This window comes from Tenebrio molitor, chromosome 8 (genome assembly GCF_963966145.1).
Source record: "Tenebrio molitor chromosome 8, icTenMoli1.1, whole genome shotgun sequence".
In the NCBI taxonomy this organism is placed as follows: Eukaryota; Metazoa; Arthropoda; class Insecta; order Coleoptera; family Tenebrionidae; genus Tenebrio; species Tenebrio molitor.
This window is the reverse complement of record NC_091053.1, coordinates 10,794,976-10,810,533: the sequence shown is the minus strand read 5'-3', so window position 1 is coordinate 10,810,533 and position 15,558 is coordinate 10,794,976. Positions and strand designations below refer to the sequence as shown.

The following is a 15,558-nucleotide window of genomic DNA, read 5'->3' as shown; positions in this document are numbered from 1 at the left end:
CATGCTGTTTCTTTAAGAAGCGCCCATTTGTTAATTTTAAGCGTTATCTTTCTCCCGGGAGGTTTATTTTTTTAGCAATCTGGTGATTTCGAAAATTCGTAAAGCGTTTTATTTTATCGTTATTTAACTTTGCGCTTTGTTCTCTTTTATTTGCTCATTGTTTAATGTTGCGTTTTGATTTGCTTATTTTATCATTGTTGAATGTGGCGATCTGTTTTGCTGAATTTTCTCATCGTTTAATGTTACTCTTTGTTCGATTGAATTAAACTCTGTTTTTTTCTTTGTGTTGTTGCTAGATTTCCATGGAGATGCTACACTGCGCCGCAAAATTAGCGCATACTGTGTAAAAACTAAAAAAGCCTGTAAATTTAAATTTTAAATGATGCATTATGAAAAGTGGTTTTCTAATGAGTATCGGATTTAAACTTTAAGCTAATCCGAATGATCATTTTTGGTTTCCAAATGGCAGTGAAAAATTTTCTAAAAAGGAATACGATTAATTTTCGTGTAAAAAAGTGCTACTTTCAAGATTTTTCGTGTAAAAAAGTACTATGGGGTGCTACACGGCCTTTAGCGTAAATTGTAATTCAGAGTCCGTCATTTGTAATTTAGAATTCGTCAGTTGTAATTCAGAATCCGTTATTGTATTGATTTAAGTAGAGGGAGTTGGAGAGGGCACGCACCCCCCACCACTTTTTTTGACCTTGACCTCTAAGCCCCTCCCCCTGACCTTAATATCCCCACCACTTGGCCTTGATATCCCCACTACTTGACCTAGATATCCCCACCACTTGACCTTGATAATTTCCCTCACCAGTTGACCTTGGTATCCCCACCACTTGACCTAGATATCCCCACTACTTGACCTAGATATCCCCACCACTTGACCTTGGAATTTCCCACCACCACTTGACCTCGATATCCCCACCACTTGAAAATATGTATAAATGTTGGTGGAGCGTATTGGATGGTAGTGGTAAATGATGATTTTCCGATACACATCTCATGGTCGTGTGGTGTTTAGAGACGTACAATATCAAAATCAGTTGGGTAATTACGATTTTGATGGGAATAAATTAACGGTTATTTATAAAAGATGTATGTGTCGAGAGTGTTTTGAAAGAGAGTTAAAAAGTCAGCAAATTGATGGTTTGGAAAAGGCTCTGAAAATTGCCGCTCCGCATGAAATTGATGTTATATGTACTCAAGAGGAATTAAATGTTTTAGTGAAAAACTACGGTCGTGAGTGTTGCAAGTGTAATAAAACATTTTATAAAGTTGTGGAATTTAATCCTGATTATTCGTATTTGATGAAAATTAAATATCTTTAAATGTGTTTAGATGATGGTGTCGGAATTGTGAGTGTTCCTAATTATGCATGTTTCGATAAACGGTTATTAACTTTTACCGGGTGGTCAATTGAAAGACCTTCTCCAGTAGATCTCGCAAAGGCCGGTTTTTACTATATTGGATTTGGAGATAGTGTGGAATGTTTTTATTGTAAAGTGAGAATATGTGCGTGGGAAATTAGTGATATTCCGATTAAAGAACATTTAAAATTCTCACCTAGGTGTTTATATGTGAATTTTAAGAATCAGTTTAAAAATATTAGAAGAATAGATAATAAAAAAGAAATTAATATTAAATCGTACATGGTAATAGTTTGTGTACTTTTTGTTTATATATTATATGTGAGTAGTGGATTTTACTTTTAGTGTAAACTGAATCGTCAGATTAAGATGGCTTCACAATTAAGCGCTTTAAACGAACAATTGCATATTAATAATAATTATATAAGTTTAAAGAGTTTAGAAGTAAATAAAAAGTTTAAAATTAAATCATTTCCCAAATGTAGTACTGCTTATGGTGAAAAGGTGTTTGTGAATCTCGGGGAGAGTAAGCCTATATTACCGCAAAGATTTTAAATCAAGTTTACGAATGAAATGATTGAAAATTTAAATGACGAAATTCGTAATGGAAAAATTATCTATTTAATAAGTGGAGGTATTGTTGGTAAAACAGTAAATGTTAAGTTTGTAGAAGAATAAGAATATATTTTGTACTTTTTTTATTTAATAAAAACAATGTAATATTTATTATAAATTGTGTATTGATGAATATTTAAAAATGAGTAATAAAAATATGTGTAAGCAAGTGAGGTTTAACTTGGAGAAAAACCGTTTTCATTTAATGTGTGTGTATCTAGTTCCGGCGAGAATGGCTCGTCAAGGATATCAACTAGAGTTTGCAAATAGATTGCATTTTTTACGTCGCATTGAAAATGTGGGATGTATTTTATCCAAGGTATTACAAATGGACCATCGTCGAAAAATTTATGAAACTAGATTTAAGAATGTGTAATTGTTAATTTTAGTATTATTTATGTTTACATAAATTGTAATGATTTTTTAAACTAAACTAAACTTTGTAATATTCATAATATGGTGGATAAATAATAAAACAATTGAATTATAAAAAAATGATTTTTAATTTTGAATTTAAAAAAGTAAAATAATTGATAAAGAATACGACATGTTATATAATAAAAATGGTTGTTGAAATGCATGCATGCATGCATGCATTCTTTACGAAAACCAGTTTTGATGAGTTCCCTGACTACTGGACTGAACTAGCTTGAGGCGATGCAGTTAACGGGTCTGTCTGGTCTGTTTTGCTAAAAGAGGAATTCATGTAGTGAATATTATTACCATTATTATATCAAAGTTTACCTTAATCAATATCGGATTTATTTATCCACGATCGTTTCGACATTCCCAACCATTTGACATAGTATTTATTTCCTTTTTTTCGTAGAATTTTTTCTATTAAATAGGAATTTGGGTGTTTAACTCTTTGTAATTCATGTGCATAAAAACCACCTAAAATTGGTTCACCATCTTCATCTTGTAGTAGATAGGTACGTGGTACAGTTTGCTGTACTTTTTTTATCGAAAATATTTCATTACTCCAACTGGGTGTGTAAGATTTGGAAAAGACTTGTCTATATTTACTGACACGTACAAAATCACCAACTTTGAATTTAGATTTGTGCGGATCTATTGTTTTCATGTGACTGTAAACGTAAAATTTTCTTTTCGTTTTTTTTGTTGATTGCAGAAGGTTTATATTGGGTAGTATGATGTTTTGTATTATTGTATCTTTTAACAATATCTTGTAAAATATCTGTCCATTTGTAGTTTCCTAGAAAACTAAATTCTTTCCAAATTAAATTTTTTATTGTTCTAATTACACGTTCAGCCATTTGTGCTTTTTTAGTGGAATAAGTGGAATAGTGATTAATGTGATATTTTTTGAAAACTGCATTCAAACTTTTATTATAAAATTCTTTACCAAAATCTGTCTGAAAATTTTTAGGAATGTTTTTCTTAGTTTTAAATAGTGAACTTAAAGCGTTTGTCACTTCAGCTGCGGTTTTTGTTTTTAAAGGATAAGCCCAAACAAATTTAGAAAATGTATTTATCACTATTAAAATGTACTTGAAACCACTGTTGAAGCGAGCGTACGGAATCATTTCAATTAAATCAGATTGTAATAAGTCATTTAGTCCTTTCACGATAACACGACGTCGTTTAAAATTTACTCTCGCCGGTGCGTGTAATTCCACTACGACATCGCGCTTCATCGACACATCACTCTGTTTCATGATAAACTGGTACTTTTAAAATAAACTCGATCAGTAATCTGGTTTCTGCAGTTTTTTTACTTTTTTGAAAATGTAATTTATCACCGTCACGTAAAATGTATCCCAACAAGTTTCGCGGAGTATTATTTACTAAAGCCGTCCATCCTACAGTTGGATATGATTGAATAGATGTAACAGTAGCTTCTTTTAAGGGAAATATATAATGCGTCCCTAAATCGTGAATTAAATAAGCATTTTTATCGGGGTCAAATTTTCCATTCAATACCAAAGGAATATACGTAAAAGATTTCAATTTTTGAAGACTTGTCTTAAAATTATGTTGTGATATGTGGTGACCGAATTTATCGAGTGTCATATTGTTGCTGTACACGAAAGAACTGTTAATAAATGAAACAATGAAAACTAATTTATAGTCTAAATAATAATTTTTGCTTCTCTCAATTCATTAATGATTAGGCAGAATATAGCCTAAGGGAGTCCGTTTCGGCTCAGGGACGCGAGGGTCGCGGGTTCGATTCCGACCCAGGGCGAAATTTAAATAATAATAAAAAAAAAGGCCATATTCTGTCTCGTGATTCGGAAGTCACGTTAAGCCATTGGTCCCGGTCTATTGAGTTGGTCATCATGCCCCTCATAGATTTGTAAACCAGTCCTAGACAGTGTGAAACAAATTTTTTTAGATTAATTTCATTTGAGTGACTCGTATTACCGGCAAGTTGTGATGAAATCAAAAAACGTAAACGATCGACTAATTTATTGGGATTATTCCACGGAACATATTCAATATTTTTATTCGTAACTTCTAACGTTCTTAATCCTTTACCACCTTTCGATTTTGCAGGTGATGATGATGATGATGATGCTTTCGTTTTAATTGATGCTTTACTTTTTTCGGCAGATGTCGTGGGTAAAGTTCCACTCCTAGCTCTACTCATAGGTACACTTCCAGGTTTACTGGTATCTATACTTCCACTCCTTGTTCTACTAGATGATGTTGCAGGTGGTGGTGATGGTTTATTAAACTTGTTTTGAACTGTTAAAAGTGTCGGTTGATTCGATAACGGTTTTATTATACTTTTATACTTTATCCCAACATTTCCAGCAACTTGTTCATTGGCTTGATAATTTTTACGATTAGCATTGGTTCTTTCAACAATTTCTTTATACATTAATCGATCAGTGTCCGGGTGTCGAAAGATAACGTATATTTTGAATAATAAGTTCATCGTTTATAAAATCTATTTCCGAGTTTCCAATAAAAAATTTAGCTTTTTCTGGACTATATCGAACTCCATATTGAAAATCAAATTTATCTTCTTTATCAGTAAGCATTTCTTCAATATATTGACGTGGAAGTTCAGGCCATTGTTCTAAAAACTCACGAAACGCTTGCGTATCAGACAATTTATCAATATCTCTCTGAATTTCAGACAATGATGGTTCCACCACACTCGGTTCTATTTCTTCATCGGGTATATGTTTTGAAATTTCCTCGGTTTCTAAGAAATATGGTTGTCTCAATTTACTCCTGGGTGTAGAACTTGATAGATAATTGGGTGTCGAAGTGACAGCGGGGCTTTTTTTTATCGATATTTCTTCCTTTTTAACAACAGGTTTTTCTTATTTAATTTCACTTATGAGATTTTTAATCGGTTCGGTGAGAGGTCGGAAACGCGTCTCAAACATTTCTTGTGAACTTGCAATTTCAGAGGTTAATCCACGTAACTTTTCGCGCACGTCTTTTCTTGCTTTTGCTAGTTTGATGAGCAAACGTTTATCCATATTGAATGCAGTGTTGACTATAATACTAATGTAAATATTATCGAGTATTTATATCTTTATATATTTATCAAATCCTTTTCTATATCTTCCATCATGCAAATCGCAGTCTTTATTTATAACCAAAAAATCGTATGAATCTTTCCAACAATTATTACATAATGCTTGAAATTTTTCAAATGACATATCACCGTTAACAAGATTGGTCAGATCTTGAGAAAATAACACTATGAAATTTGCATTATCTCGAATTAATTGTTTCGGTATGAAGGAATAAGTCTGACTTAAATAAAAGCAATCTATATAATAATGACGACCAAAACAATAATAATCTCTAATAATTTTTTGATCACAACCAACTACATCATCAAATATAATGATTGAAAATGGTTTGGCTTCGTTTGGAGGTATGGTATGATCTCCTTCTTCAAATTCAAAAAACCCAATGTTTTCTTTGTTTTTTCCATCATTAAGAGATTGTAAAACCTGCTTTACAAATTGATATTTTGGTTGATCAAGAGTTTTCGAATATAAATAAATATTTGAAAAACGTAGCCCGTTTTCGTGGAGTAATAGACTGAGTAAAGCGTTTGTTTTTCCACATCCCGATCTTCCAACAATTATACCTCGTTTAACACCATCACTCAATAAAGTATTATGTTTCATGAATGTATTGGAAGGAAAAAAACATTCATGATTTTCAACATTTAGTGATTTTTTTTCCTTTACAATTTTCATTCTATACTATAGACAAATTAAACCACAACTAAATATGATATAATTCTACAGCTTCTTATAAACAATTTTCTATCATACATTATCTTCGCATGCTTTGTTTAGTTCATTTAAAAACGTATCAAAGTTTATGTGAAAAGCTATATCCTTATGACCCCAGGCTAAAGTATTTGGTGAATTTGTTAATAAAAAATCTTTTATCATCTACACCGGACAGAGCAATTTTATTTCTTCTTTCCGTAAACATTTCGTGTAAACACGACTTGAAAATGTTCATGGAACAAAGAAGAATAGAATTTTCAGTGACAACATTGTTATAGTCAGAAAACCGTATTTGCTTATCGACAACATGTTTACTTATACCTTTAGCTTTTTTTTCGATTTTATTTAATAATTCGATGCAATATGCTTTAGCACCCGTACCATAGAAACTCTTAATTATTGCACCGGCATATTCATCTTTCATTTTTCCTATAACCGAAATACCTGGTTTGATAGAATGTATATTATTGGGTGGATAATTGGAAGTATCGAAACGGTCTGAATTTCGTTTAATATCTTCATATACATTTTCGGAAAATACTTGTAAAACCAATGAATCTGTATCGGTATATAATAAAGAAACATTATCACCATATGATGGTTTCAAGAAATCATAAAAAAACTCATAAATTACGGTTTTTGACATCTCCAATATACAAAAACCAGCATAAATTGGTTTATTATATGTCACTTGAACTTTATTCATTTCTATTGCGATTAGATTATCACAGAAAATTTCCCTCGATTTGAAATGAGGTTTCGCAATCCAAGTTTCAGCTCCAACTTTATGTCCTCTATTGGCCCAGTGCGTTGATAATTTTATATCGCTTCTTTTTTCAACATTTTCCATGGTCTTTCCATATATACTATTAACTAATAATTTAAATAAATCTTTGACAAATTTAGAAGTTGCTCTATTCCTTAACATGGTATTTAAATTTATATAATTTTGAAGCCACGGTGATTGTTTAAATTTTAAAATTCTATGAATGTTATTAATAATTAAACCATGTTTTAAACATTGTTTTAAATTTCTGTAATGTATAATATAATTTGTTTTATCACATAGATTTGGAATTAATTTTGCATGTTTTCCATGGGGGGGTATTATATTTTCTGGGCAAAATGGCATATCATTATGCAGTGAGTGTAATGTTTCGGGATAAATCAAATCCACTTCGAGAACGTATCCAAAATCTGATGTGTCAGAAAGTTCATTTAAATTAAAATTTTCAATTTCATTTCTAGTTAACCATTCGAAAGATCCCGTAGGTAAATATTGCTTCATAGCATAACCGTATAAGTTTGTTGCATCCAAATAAAGAATAAATGAAGATGGTTCCAATAGATTATATTCAGGTAAAAACTTGTTATTGGCGTGACACCATCTTTTAACACATGTACTGACACCACCTCGAATTCCTTTTTTAAAAAAGTGAAGCATATCAATTTCCGTCAAGAGTTCCAATTGTACTTTTGTATATTTTAACATTGCATCCCAGCTGAATGATGGAGCCGTAATATACTGAGCACTATCTAAACCGTAATGTTTAAAACAAGTATTACGGAAATTTTCAAAAATGTCAACCAACAGTAAAATATCTGATTTGAGGTAAATATCCGAATAATCACCTAAAGTATTACAATCGAATACATCCCATACTTTTTGAGCTCGCTCATAATCTGCATCTGAAATATGTTCTTCTTTTAATTTATCAAAAAAATCATCTTTATCTGGAAGATGTGTAAGATCTAATTTTTGGTATTATTCTTCACGATCAGATTCTTCATGATCAGATTCTTCACGATTAAGTTCTTCATAAGCGTCGATAATAATACTGAAAAACTCTTCAAGAATTTCATCATCAGTATCATTGTCGACGTTTACATCTCCTAATCTATCAGAAGCTATACTTGATGCTTCCGAAACACCATCATCGACATCCATATTGATTTCATCCATCTCGACGGCTTGTATCAAAGGGTGATGCAGTTCACCATCACCCCTCTGATTTACACCGTCAGCGACAGATTGAATCTCTAATATGTTATCGATGATTGGTGCTGGTGAATTTGAACCTATATCGTCGACATCTTCCAAATCCTCACCAACCTCCATCAAACGTTGATAACCTTGGTCGTTATCACGCATCTGGCTTCTCTTATTTTCCACATCCACCAAACGTTGACAATCGTAGTTATTGTCACGCATCTGGTGTCTGTCGATTAATTGCTGAGAATTTAAAAGATTTTCATCGAAAGTAGGTACCCTGATCATTATTACCGAGTTGACATTGATTGTAAAGATCATTGATGACAACTTCGGAATAATGATCGAGATTTTCATCACGATAATCATTTACATCTACATCAACATTCTCACTTTCTCCACTTTTATTATCGAAAAAATTGAGTAGGGATATATCCCCAAATTCATTACCCATTCCAAAATTGTTTTCTAACACCGAATCTAAAATTTGTTGTGTATTCGGAATTTCGATAGTTTCTATTGGCTGTGTATCGAGAATTTCAATTGTTTGCGGTTGTGTATCAGGAATTTCAATTATTTGGGGTTGTGTATCAGGAATTTCAATTATTTGGGGTTGTGTATCAGGAATTTCGATAATTTGGGGTTGTGTATCAGGAATTTCAATTATTTGGGGTTGTGTATCAGGAATTTCAATTATTTGGGGTTGTGTATCCGGAATTTCAATAATTTCCGGTTGAGTGTCTTCAATAATAATTGTTTCAATTCGCGGTTTCTTTATGAGTTTGTCAGAATGGATAATAATTTTAGAAAGTCTTTTGGGATGTGAAAGACTTCTTAAAAGTGGAGAATCATTCGTACTTACATTTGCAGGTGGACTACGGATGCGAGATGTACCAGGACGAGCACAACTATTACACTCCTGGTCACCACTGCACCCACAGAAATCAGCAAACGCACGTTTCATTTTTACTAACACGATGAAGCACACCACACGAATGAAGCTCCCCATGAACGCTCATGATTTTTAAGGGAAAACGAATTGGGTGGGAAGTGGAGTGGGGGAGAGGTCAAGGCCAGGTCAAAGGTCAAGGTCAGGTCAGGTCAGGTCGGGTCAGGTCGGGTCAGGTCAGGTTAAGTAAAGTTTTGTTTTACATGTTTAAACATTTTCTTACATCAAGCATTTCCGAGATATGTATTTAGATTTTTTTGTTTTGTTTTACATGTTTAACCATACTTTAAACATTTCCTCACATCAAACATTTCCGAGATATGTATTTAGATTTTTTGTGGTTTTTTTTAAACTTGTAACTTTTTCGTGAATCTTGAGAAAATCTGTTGAAAACTCTATTGGTTGATGATCTGAAATTACATTTCTGAAATTTTAAATATATCATGATATATTATTTTCTAACTCTAGCGCTTTTATATTTTTTTTATAATTTCATAATTTCAGAATTACTTACCTTGTTTGTTTACATTTTTTTATGATACATTACTATGTTAAAATGTATTCTAAAATATGTTAGTGTTCATGAATGAACATGAAGTAAAAATTGTTTTTACTTTCAACTATGCGTTTGAACACCACGATCAAATTAACCAGTCACGTTTATTAGTTGGAAATAAATACATCTATGCATTGTCGGATTAATTAAAAAAATTAAAATATATAATTATAATAATTTATTAACAAATCTACATTTGCATGGTGGGATATAAGTAGCATAATTTAAATTATCCCAAGATTCCTCCTCTTCTTGGGGTAGCAATTGCTGCAGTTGTTGTAGCACCTGCTGGAATTCTTCTTGCTGCTGCTGCTGTTGTTCTTGATGAGGGGGTTGTAACCCTTCCCCCTGAATTTGCTGGGGTTGCTGCGATTGTTGTGGGGGTTGGTGCGGTTGTTGTGGGAGTTGCTGCGGTTGTTGTGGTAGTTGCTGCGGCTGTTGGGGGAGTTGCTGCACCGGACGAAGTTGTTGGGATCGTTGTTGCTCGATTTTATGCTTCAAGTCGAAATATCGAATATTCCGATCCCTTTCGTACTCCCTTCGATGGCATTTCCACATATGTTTCGTCATTCTATGACGTAAACAACGGTGGAACTTATCGTAGGGACACTGCACAATATCATCACCACCGTCATATTCTTGAAAATACATGTTAACAGCTGCAACCAAGATTACACCAACAACTGACCATCCATCGAGTTTGTTCACATATATTTGATTTTCTCCACCACAATCATTCTATAGGTCAAGGTAAATTTTTTTATTATTTTAAAAAAATAATATAAAAAAGTGTTTTTTTTGTGGTTTTTTTTGCGAAAAAAAAGCAAAAAGAGCAAAAAAAACAATTTTTTTTCCCCAAAAAAAAAACCATTTTTTATATTATTTTTTTAAAATAATAAAAAAAATGTTTTACCTTGCAATGCGGAATGAATGTGGTGGGGAAAAATCAAATATAGGTCAAGTGAAGTGGAACGGTCAGTTGTTGTGTTGGTTGCATAATCATCCTTACCGTTGTATTACAACTACACCCGCTACGCCCGTACTGGGGCCCAATTCTTGAAATCACTGGAAAATATTCATTTGAGAATATTTTCCCATAAATGAATTCCCAGTGGAATTTAAAATGTCTCATATCTGTATTCTTGAACTGTTTGAAAAATGATTTCACATGAGAATTTAAAAATGCAATATGTTGACAATTTGGATTAAACGGGTCTAATTTCTTGGGCAACCATTATTTGCATTGCAATGAATTCTTCCATTTTTTTCTTTTACAAACAATTATGTATTAACAAAAGTGTCACATTTGACAGTCGAATTTCTCGCGAGAAAATTATTTTCCCATGATAAACACTAGGTGAAATAATTCTCCGGATTATTAGTGGAACAATCCGTCTGACATAAGTCCAGAATACACTTTTGCATTTCTCATGAGAAAATTTGCCTATTTTTCCAATGAGAATTAATTCCATCGATTCAAGAATTGGGCACCTGGTGATAATTGAATAATTGAAAAATGAAAATAACAAACATTTTTTATATTATTGTTTCAATTTATTATATAACATTGTAACAATTTGCATGCTGCAGTAACAATTCTCGCTTATATGAAATAAACACATCGGTTTGGATGATTCTAATCGAGGAGTTTCTGGTAATTCTATTACCGGCATCTTAATACACTTTTCGATAAATTTTGCTTTTTCTTTACCCTTCACATGGACTGAATCACCATCGCTTATTACTTTCTTTAAGATTTGTTGAAATTTCCAATGCGGTACAAATCCAGTATCCCATTTTATACAATGATGATTTTTTGATAACCACTTTATTTGATATTGAACATCATCTGGTAGTAATGTAGATGGGAATGGAGGAGCAAAAACGTAATGAGCCATTTTATTATTTTTTAAAATTGCCAATTCTTTCGGTATAAATTTATTATTGGTAATTTTAAATCCTTGAATATCTATTAGTACCATATTTCTTTGATCCATAATACAACTTTTTTTCGCACTCTATCACAAGTCGTACTCTAGATGGACACACTACACTGAATATTGGTTTGGTAACAAATGTTTTTAAATTATCCAGCTTTATGTCTTTATATTCTTATAATTTCCTCCTCTGCCTTTTCTACTCTTTACGACATTAAATTTTATTATTAATTATGTTCAAATGAAACATTCTTAATTTTTTATAATACTTTTATTCTATACATAAGAAAACATTAATTATTACATACATTGTTTTATTACATTAATATTATATTTAAAAAAAAATTCTTCTGCTTGATCCAGTTAGGGTTCCATTTCCCGAATGTGATAGCTCTGATGATTGTTGTGGTGTTGATGATTGTTGGGGTGGTGGTGGTTGTGGTGTTGATTGTTGTGGCAAATGATCATTTGAGGAATGTGATGAATCACAAAATTCATTATAATCATGATGATTATATGATAAATTTTGATTAGTTTCCTCTCCTCTACACCGCCATAAATGTCTATTCAAATGTTTTAGTTTTAAACGGTGTCCTTCATTCTTAGGACAGGTCACCCAACGTTCTTCTTCAAGCATCTTGATAAGACTGCTCTGCAGATTCTTCTCTCGAATTATTTATTTCATTTACACATTATTCGCTTAACCTACACAAGTATTTTGGTTTTACATCTGTCTTACTGCTTTTGTTGCCGGATTATATGTAAAAATTCGATCATTAATCAACAAAACATGTGTCATAGTGTTGGCAGGCATTGGAGTACCAGTATCAAATTCTACTCGTACTGTTACTGCTTGCGTTTGAAAACCTAATTTTTGTCTTGAGCAATCAACAATAATTAAAGGATATTTGTTTTTAAACTCTTCGGGAGTTATATCTGTTTCTGTTTTTTCTCCAAAATAATAACTTGTTCGAAATTGAGCAAACATTTCATATAGTGTAGAATACTGATTATTGTTGAAGTTATTATTCACATTTTCATATGGAAATCTTTCATTATTTAAGTAAATTCTGATATTGTTAAAGTGACACTTATCAATAGGGCCCGGATTTTAGGCAAAATGGACTATTTTTATTTTTTAAGGCACATGTATGAAACTTGTCTATAAATGATTTCTGGCTTAATTAGAGTAATTAGAGCCATATTTGATTCTGCCTATTCGGCCTAAAATGCCCTTTAAATACCTATTTTACCTTTTAACTGCCTGAACATGCCTAAAATGACCAAAAATCAATTTCATTTTTGCGGTTTTTTCCCAATTTTCGAATTCTGGGAAGTTTACGGTATTGAAAATGTAAAAGTGGTACCTCAATAAAATTTACAATGCTTTATGATTTTAAAATTTAAGGAGATGTAATTACTGAAATGTACAAAGTGCAGTACAATACAGGAATTACTTTTTCGCTTTTACGGTTGGGACCATGATGTCAGCGGTAAATACTCCGACAATACCTAAGTACCACAAACCATTAGACTGGACTGGCATAAATTACAGAGTTTATCTGTTTGCCTCTGTTCGAAGGGGTGCAGGTATACGCGGTCTAATGTTTTCTGATACTTAGGTATTGTTAGAAGCTTTAACGTTTATAAAATGGTCCTTGCCATAAAAACGAAAATTAAAATCCCGAAGTGAAACAATAAGAGAAACCTTAAGGGTGTCATTTTCTAAAAATTTAAGAAATATAAAATTAACCATCTCCTCTGAAATTTGGTGGGAGACGTAAATATAAGCATTACAAATTTGTCATTTCTCGTTTACTTTATCTCCGTGCAGTGGTCGTGTTTCTTGTGAACCTGTTTAAAGTGAACATAATGCCGAAACAAAAAATTAGTTTACGCGAAAAAATATTACAGTGGACAAGCAAGAAAGATTTATATGAAATAAAATCAACCCGAGAAATGTTTTGTAAAGCTTGTGGTAAACTGGTAAGTTAAGCATAATTAAAAATATGTCATTTTATATTTTTTACTTATTTGAAAATTTTATTTTTTGTAGTTTATATGCGAAAAAAAATGTCACTTGCAACAGCATGAGCAAACGGCCATCCATAAAGAGAACATTATGACACCGCTTCGGCAAACGTTGCTGACACAGAACTTGGAGGAATCGGCAAATAGTACATTCAATATGGAACTTTGTAACGTCTTTTTAGCTGCCAATATACCATGGCACAAACTACAAAATCCTGCGTTTCAGGATTTTCTGACAAAATATTGTGGTAGAAAAATTCCGGATGAGTCTACTTTACGGAAAAATTATTTACCAAAATGCTACAAAGATGTATGAACATACTATCTTTTAATATTTAATTTAAAATTATTTTCACTTTTAGACTATTGACCGCATTCGGAATGAGCTGGATCCTTTTAACATATGGGTTTCAGTTGACGAAACAACAGATGCACTTGGGCGATATGTGGCGAATTGTCTGGTTGGGAAACTTTCAGAAGATGAACCTGGAAAATCTTATCTTTTGGCGTCTAAACAATTAGAAAGAACAAATCATGAGACAATAGCTAGATTCGTAAATCAATCTTTAGGTAAGGGTTTTTCACTTTTTTAAATTTATTTTGATTTAAAATTTCTATGCGTAGAAATCTTGTGGAGTACCAGAGTTGTTGCTGAAAAGTTTCTTTTGTTTGTAACGGATGGAGCACCATATATGATAAAATCTGGTAGACACCTTAAGGTGTTTTATCCAAAAATTGTGCATGTCACATGCTTAGCGCATGCTTTAAATCTAGTGGCTGAAAAAATTCGCTATCAATATGAAGATGTGGATAATTTAATTTCGAACGTGAAAAAAATTTTCGTTAAGGCACCTTTGAGAGTTGAAATGTACAAAGAAAAACTAAAAGAAATGCCACTGCCTCCACAGCCAATTTTAACACGATGGGGAACATGGCTTCAGGCTGCTATGTTTTACAGCGAACACTTTGATTCCATTAAAGAAGTAAGTATATAAAAGATAAGCAAATTAATTGATTGTTAAACTGTTTTTAACTACTCACAGGTTGTCATGTCCTTTGATGGAAGTTCTGCTGTTGCTATTCAAAAAGCACAGTCTATAATGAAGAAACCCGGAATAAAAAACCAATTAATTTATGTTCGCAGTAATTTTAAAATAATCTGCGAAAGTATTACTCAATTGGAAAAAAATGGGTTACCTTTAACCGATTCAATCAAAATTGTTGAAAACGTATTTACCTCCCTAAAAAAATCTCCACTTGAAGATGTTACTGAAAAAAATCCTGGATACAAATTTCTTCTAGAATTGGCAAGAATTTTTAGAGGTGAAGATGTGCCGGAACATGACACCAAAATGGAAGAAATTTATTACAAATTTGCGCCCATTACCTCTTGCGAGGTAGAAAGAAGTTTTTCAAAATATAAGTCCATTTTGGTGGATAACCGACAATGTTTTAAAGTAGAAAATTTAGAGCAATATCTTGTATGCAATGTAAATACGTAACAATGTAAATAACTAACAAACTTGTAGTATTGTATATTAATTAATAAAAAATAATTAGTAAATATCTTGTTGTGTGTACCTACTTAAAACTTTAAAAACACATTTTTTAATTTAATTAACCACAACTTTAAGGACCTAGTATGGCTTATTTTCAGTTTTTAAGGGACTATTTGCAGTAGTTTAAGGGACTATTTTAGGCACCTATTTCCGACTTTTTAATTGCCTAAAATCCGGGCCCTACTTATCAAATTGACTATTATTTTTCTTAAATTGACCTGCTCTATTTGTTTGAAATCACAGAATAACATATCTTGGAGATTCTAATTTGGTTGCTGTTTTAATCGTATACGAATGTTTACTTATATCTTGTAAT

At 32.1% G+C, this 15,558-nt stretch overlaps 1 protein-coding gene and 1 long non-coding RNA gene across 4 annotated transcripts in view; both read left to right on the top strand.

Moving 5' to 3' along the window:
- LOC138137147 (myosin heavy chain, clone 203-like) overlaps positions 1-15,558 on the top strand; it is a 305,955-nt gene that overhangs the window by 38,573 nt on the left and 251,824 nt on the right. The window lies entirely within an intron of this gene.
- Positions 12,745-15,249, top strand: LOC138137166 (uncharacterized). Its single transcript, XR_011161602.1, has 4 exons — positions 12,745-13,993; positions 14,046-14,253; positions 14,308-14,666; positions 14,727-15,249. It is a non-coding gene; the product is annotated as an uncharacterized lncRNA (long non-coding RNA).